Here is a 7,091-nt window from a genome sequence, read left to right on the forward strand (position 1 = left end):
TCATGTATCATGTTAAGTAATGAAATTCTTTCTCTGAGCTTTATACACGAAAATAGAAAGATTCTTTAACCAATCAGTATGATCTGTATTTAGCAATTCTATGGTTTTAAACATATTTTGATTTGTACGATCATATCTAGGAATATATTAAGATCTAATATTTGTATACAGGCTGCATTCAACCAAGAAATGAAATTCGTCTTCTAAGACATTACAACGTGGGCAAAGTCTTTGTTCCAAAATTGTATTATTACACCTACCAACTGCTATATTTAACCGATGCGACGATAGTCTTAACTGGTTTAAAGCAATTCTGAAATTCTGTACATTGACACACTTAAGATAGGGTTTTAATTCAAAATCACAAATGTTTCTATAAAATAAAGCCCTTGAGGAGTCTGACAATCTGATGTTTAAATTTTGAACATAAACGTCTCGTATTCTTTGCTTCAAAAATGACACAAAACTGAAATATCACCAACTCCTTGTGCAAGCCAAACGTGATGAAACCCCATATTACTCAATATTGTTTTAACATGTACTGCCCAGTTTGTTTTATATGGGAATTTTATAACATCATTAATCATTACATTATAGGTAGTTCTTACATCTTTATCATTCGGCATACTTAAAACTTTAAGTCAATATTTGATAATATTTATGATGCATTGCGACAGTAGATCTAATCTCGTCTCTGCATATACAAAGTCATTTTGTGTTGTTGTTTTAACCGAAAGTACATATTTTATAAATTGGGTGTGTATCCTTTCAATTGGCAATCGTTTTGAAAATCTCCAAAATTTTGAACCATATAAATAGGATAGGTCTAATAAGTTCGTCAAAAAGTTCCAATTTATGTTCAGATGTTATATTAGTAAATTTGTTCAAATATTTTCTTTATTTAAAAATTGCTTTATGTGCTTGACCAGATAACGTTTTGGTAGCATGCGTAAGTGAACCCCCTGAGCAATGGTGATCCCTAATAGAAAAACTGAAGATTTATTGGTTATCTACCCCCTTTCATAAAAGCCAGTATCTTTGTTTTGCTTTTATTAACCTTAAGTTTCCATTTGTTACAATATTCCTCTAATATATTAATATTCGCTTGCAGTTCTGCTGCTGAATTAGCAAAACTTACAATATCGTCTGCATATAAGTGTAGAAAGAACTTTAACAATCCTGTGTCGACCCCTTTGGCCCCTTTGATATATTATACTTCCTCTAGATCGTTAATATACAATGAAAATAATAATGGCGATAAACACTCGCCTTGACGTTGAAAAAAAAAATATTTTATCGGGAAAGGTTGTTGTGCTGAATTTATAATCTTGATTGATTGGCTGCTGAACGGCCGAAATCTGGATGACCACTCACACTCGAGCCGGAAGTGTTCCTTTTTTCCTTATGCAAAACAGTTTGGTTCGCCGGCAGTTCTAGGATACTGTTGCTGCTGAGGCTAGTACTGGTAGGAACTGAAGGGCCAAAAAGATCCTCCATGCCCCTCGATAGAAAGGACGTGCCGTGTAGATGAAGTTTTCTGCAGGTGCAGCTTTTCGCTCTTGCAACACAATCAAGTTATATTTTCGTATGAGTAAATGAATCTATCGAATACTTATTAATATCACAATTGCTGAGCTGATGATTAACAATGTTTATTTAATTCTGCCGAATGACCAATTCAATTCAAATGATCTACTAAGAAACCTTATTTACGCATAAATAACCAAACCAGTCATAATCCTATACTGCACATATAAAGAAAATACGATGAGTAAACTTAATTATTTCAATGTCAAGGTGAATAATGTTAAGTCTTCTTCTGATATTGATGAATGTATTACTGATTTTTCTAATATTATTGACGGGGTTGCGTCCCCTTTGTTTAAAAAGGATATTAAACACACATTAAACGCTGATAGCAATACTTCAGCCACTCATATTGTTGATTGTAAATGGTATACGCAAGAATGTTTTGAACTTAGAACTATTTTTCACAAAATGTTAAATGTCTATCGAAATAATAGATCTGATTTTAATAGACAAAATATGGTTCATGCACGTACGAAATATAAATCATGTATACGCAAATGTAAAATGGATTATGACCGCAATGAAACGGCAAAATTAACCGAGGCAAAACATAAAAACGTTAAGTTGTATTGGAAAATGCTTAAAACTTGTGCTGGTGTTAAACAGTCTAATATTCAAATTGATGTATTTAAGAAATATTTTGAGTCTGTGAATAACCCAGATGATCACTTTTTTAGCCCTGATGAAGATGTTTTGTATTTTATAGAGAGGTATGAACAAAATGATTTTAATATAATGTTTCATGAATTGAATGTCCCTATTACTGAACAGTGCTTACTAAAAGCAATTCGTCAACTACAGACAAATAGAAGTAGTGGTCCGGATAAATACCTTAACGAATTCTTTATTAATGGTAAACATGTTTTAATGCCATTTTTGTTAAACCTGTTTAACAAATTTTTTGAAGTAGGATACTTCCCAGAAAGTTGGTCTGAAGGATTTGTAATACCCCTACATAAAAAAGGCAATATCAATGATGAAAACAATTATAGAGGAATTACATTATTGAGTACATTAGGTAAATTATTTTCACGTGTTTTAAATAATAGACTGGTAGAATGGGCAGAAAATTATGGTGTATATATTGAGGCCCAGTCAGGCTTCAGGCAAAAAATGGGCACGGTAGATAATATATTTGTTTTGCATGGTTTGATTTCTCATATGATTAATAACGGTAAAAAATTATATTGCACTTTTATTGATTTTAGCAAAGCCTTTGATTATGTTGTTAGAGACAACTTGTGGCTGAAATTAATACAATTAGGCGTCCGTGGCAAAATATTGAATATTATAAGATCTATGTACAGCTCAGTAAAATCAAGAGTAAAATATTGTAACTCTTTAAGTGAACCATTTAATTATATTTTAGGGGTACGTCAGGGTGAATGCTTATCACCATTTTTATTTGCTATGTTTCTAAATGATATTGAAGACATGTATATACATAGTGGTATGCACGGTATAGATGTCAATATGTTTAAAATATTTCTTATTTTATACGCGGATGATATTGTTTTATTTGCAAACACTGAAAATGAATTACAGAATAGTCTAGATATGTTATATGAATATTGTAATAAGTGGAAATTAGTTGTTAACACTGATAAAACTAAAATTATGATTTTTCGCAAAGGTGGCCGTGTGAATGTTGATACTATGTTTTATTATAATAACTGTCCTGTTGAAGTTGTAAACAAATTTACATACCTAGGTATTGTATTCACTACTGGAGGTTCTTTTTCTGAAGCACAAAACACACTTTCGGGTCAAGCGCAAAAGGCTATATTTAAAATGAACAAGTACTTATATAAATTTACAAATATCTCTGTGCAACATAGATTAGAACTATTTGATAAATTAGTATTACCAATCTTGAATTATAGCAGCGAAGTGTGTGGTTTTATACACGGTAATGCTATAGAAAGGACTCATTTGTCATTTTGTAAACAGTTACTTGGAGTTAAAAAATCAACACAAAATGATTTCATATACGGTGAACTGGGCAGACTTTCACTTCAGTCATTACGTTTTTACAACATTGTAAAATATTGGACAAAAATTGTATGTACAAATGAAAATAAATATGTAGCAAAAGTATATCTAATGTTGAAAAATGATTTAGATCAATTCCCTAATAAGAAAAACTGGTGTTCGTTGGTAAGAGATTTATTATGTAACCTTGGCCTTAACGATGCATGGTTTTATCAAAATGTCGGAAATGCAAATGTATTTCTTAGTTTAGTTAAACAAAGAATTAAAGATCAATTTATTCAAAATTGGACTGGTAGACTAAATGATTCATCCAGAGCTTTATTTTACAGATGTATTGCACAATTTCAACTACAGCCATATTTAAAATGTATAGGTGTTAGAAAATTCTGTACTAGTATGACAAAACTGCGATGCTCCTCGCATAGATTATGTATTGAAACAGGAAGATGGGCAAGACCTGCCAGTGTACCTATAAATGAACGCAAATGCACATTCTGCAATGTGTTAGAAGATGAATTCCATTTTGTATTACAATGTAGAATGTACTCTCAATTAAGAACACAATATATCCCAATTTGTTACTGGAGATCTCCAAATATGTGTAAATTTATAGAATTAATGAATACTGAAAATCAATTGTTAATTAGAAAACTGAGTATATATATTTCAAAAGCATTCGTGATGCGCTCAGATATTTTATATGGAGCTGATTAGTATGTTATTGATTTTCAGGTGTGTCTATACTTTTGTTAAAGCTAGACTTATAGTACTACAGTGTATGTTTTCTCTTATTATATCATTGTTCCAATTGACATGTTGATCAATATATGTTAGTCATATGAATATGTGATATTTCTTCAATTTCAGCCATGTAAATGTGTGATACATCCTATATAATATAATATTTTTTACAGCTCAAATATATGTATATCTAGATGTTTATTTTACAAGCGAAACTGCTGTTATCTAATTGTTCCTCCTCATATCTTGTCATTGATGACAAAATCTGGGATAGAGGAAATACATAAGTAAACGTAAATCTTTAGATTTACCGGGTGGCTAATCTTGTATTTCGATTTTTGACAAGATTATGTCCCTTAAGTTTTCAATCTATTCTTCATATAAAGTAGTTCAGTAACGCTATATACATTTGTTTGGATAATGCACATAAATATAGCAGTTTAATCTATTTCATTAGGATATCACAGCCAATCAATTTAAGAAATATATTATATTCCATCATATTGGTATAGCGGTGTCTATTTCTATACTGTATATTAAACGTTAAACAACGCGATATATAGGTCAGGTGATATGACCATATCGATTATCTCCCAAAAAATCGCACAATACGTAATGTTCGCTATCAGTAACCAAAATTGTTTGGACAATACACATTTATATACAAATTTGTTCCATTTTATTAGATAACTGCAGTTAATTATGTTAAGAAATTATATTGTAACTATGTCAATATATTGTTAAAGGTATAGTGCGGCGGATGTTACATAACTCGATATACAGGTAGAGTGTTAAGACCATAGCAATTATCTCCCGTGCACAATCAAATCAACTTTGTTAAATAATTTCTTTAAATATTACTATTGTCGAAAATGGTGTATGCAATATGTAAAAATGTATGTAAAATTCACACTTTCGTTATCAATGTGATTTAAATTCAATATGAGAAAGGTTTTAATTTGTCAAATTATCTACAGCACTAGTGATAGGTCTTATCTAATATGTAATGTCAGTACAACTGGATTTTTTGTCACACTTTTTATTCTTTTAAGTCTTATGTTGCATATATACTTTTGACACATACGACGAAAATGTGAATTATTATAAACATGTACATCATGTAATAGGTGAATATAAGTCTTCATTTCCTATGTAAAATGTGCTACTGTAATGCATGTATGAGATCATGTCAACTTAATATTGATGCACGTTTGCCATATCATATATTTTGCAAATTGTACCACATGGGTCTATGACCTTCTGGGAAAAGATAAATAAACATTTAAACATTTAAACATATAATAAATTTTATATACTGATGTAACACTTACAGTGATGCTACTAATAGAACAATGCTCGTATGACCGCAGAGACTCACCATTTCGAATGTTCTTCTACTTGATATTCATAACAGTACTTTCACAGAATTCCGAAATATAATCGTGCGTGACTGCACGGGTAAATTGAGGATTTTGATTTTGTTTGGGTCACCCTGCGATATTGAGTGTTTCTTACCATTCTTTAAAACAGTCGGTTTTGTAGTGTTACTGATTAAACACATTTTTGTTTAAAGTTTGGATAGTTTTAGACTAGAACAGTAATTATACGGCAATTATGCCTCTAAGGAGACATTTACCGCTTGGTGATATGGAACGAATGGTTGGAATGCTGTTGGCCGGCCAGACTCAACGTCACGTTTGGCGTCAGTTTAACGTTAGCCATACTGTGGTCGGTCGTGTGTGGCAGCGGTACCTGGATACTGGCTCTGTTGTTGAACGAGCAGGAAGAGATCGTCCGAGGAAAACAACGGATCGTGATGACCGTTATAGTGTTAATATGGCTAAACGTGGGAGGTTCGAATCCGCTATAACGTTGAATGCAAACTTCCGTGTTGTATCTGAGATTCGAATCTGTAAATAACTGTAAAAACAGACTTCACGCTGCCAATATTCGTGCTCGGAGGCCAGCTGTCCGCCCTCCATTGTAACCAGGCCACAGGAGGGTAAGTTTGGCTTTTTCTCAAGACCACCATAACATTCCACTTGCTAGACTCCGGTCAGTCCTGTTTACTGATGAGTCGAAGTTTTGTGTTGCCTTCAATGACGGCAGGACACGTGTGTGGCGGCAGAAAAATGAGCGATTCAAGGACTGTTGCATCCAGGGACACGATAGGTTCGGTGGCCCGTCAGTACTTGTTTGGGGTGGGGTCTCCTATAATGGTTCTACTGACTTGTACGTCATCCAAAACGGTTCTTTGACCGATGTTCGCTATCGAGATGAGATCCTTGATGCATCTGTGCGACCTTTTTCTGTTGCTGTGGGCCAGGACTTTGTGCTTATGGACGATAACGCCCGTCCGTACCGGGCTCGCGTTGTCAATAACTACATTGAACGCGATGGAATAAAGCGTATGGACTGGCCTGCCCGCTCTCCTGATCTTTCTCCAATAGAGAATGTATGGGACATACTCCAACGACGGATCTGTGCGCCACCAGCTCAACCATAGACCCGGGAGGGCCTAGCACAAGCGCTCATTGAGGAGTGGGCAAGAATTCCTCGTCCTGCAATCAGGAAACTGTTTCGCAGATTCAATTCCATGTGTAGGGCTGTGATTGACGCTAGAGGTGGTCACACGCGATATTAACTTTTCTTGGTGTGTGACTTTCAACATGTAACATTGCTGTTTGTAAAATTTTATGCCCCACCCACCGATATGCAAACGTTCAAATTTCAGTAGTGACCACACCTTTTGATCTCACATGTGTTTA

This window comes from Mya arenaria, chromosome 13 (assembly GCF_026914265.1).
Source record: "Mya arenaria isolate MELC-2E11 chromosome 13, ASM2691426v1".
In the NCBI taxonomy this organism is placed as follows: domain Eukaryota; kingdom Metazoa; phylum Mollusca; class Bivalvia; order Myida; family Myidae; genus Mya; species Mya arenaria.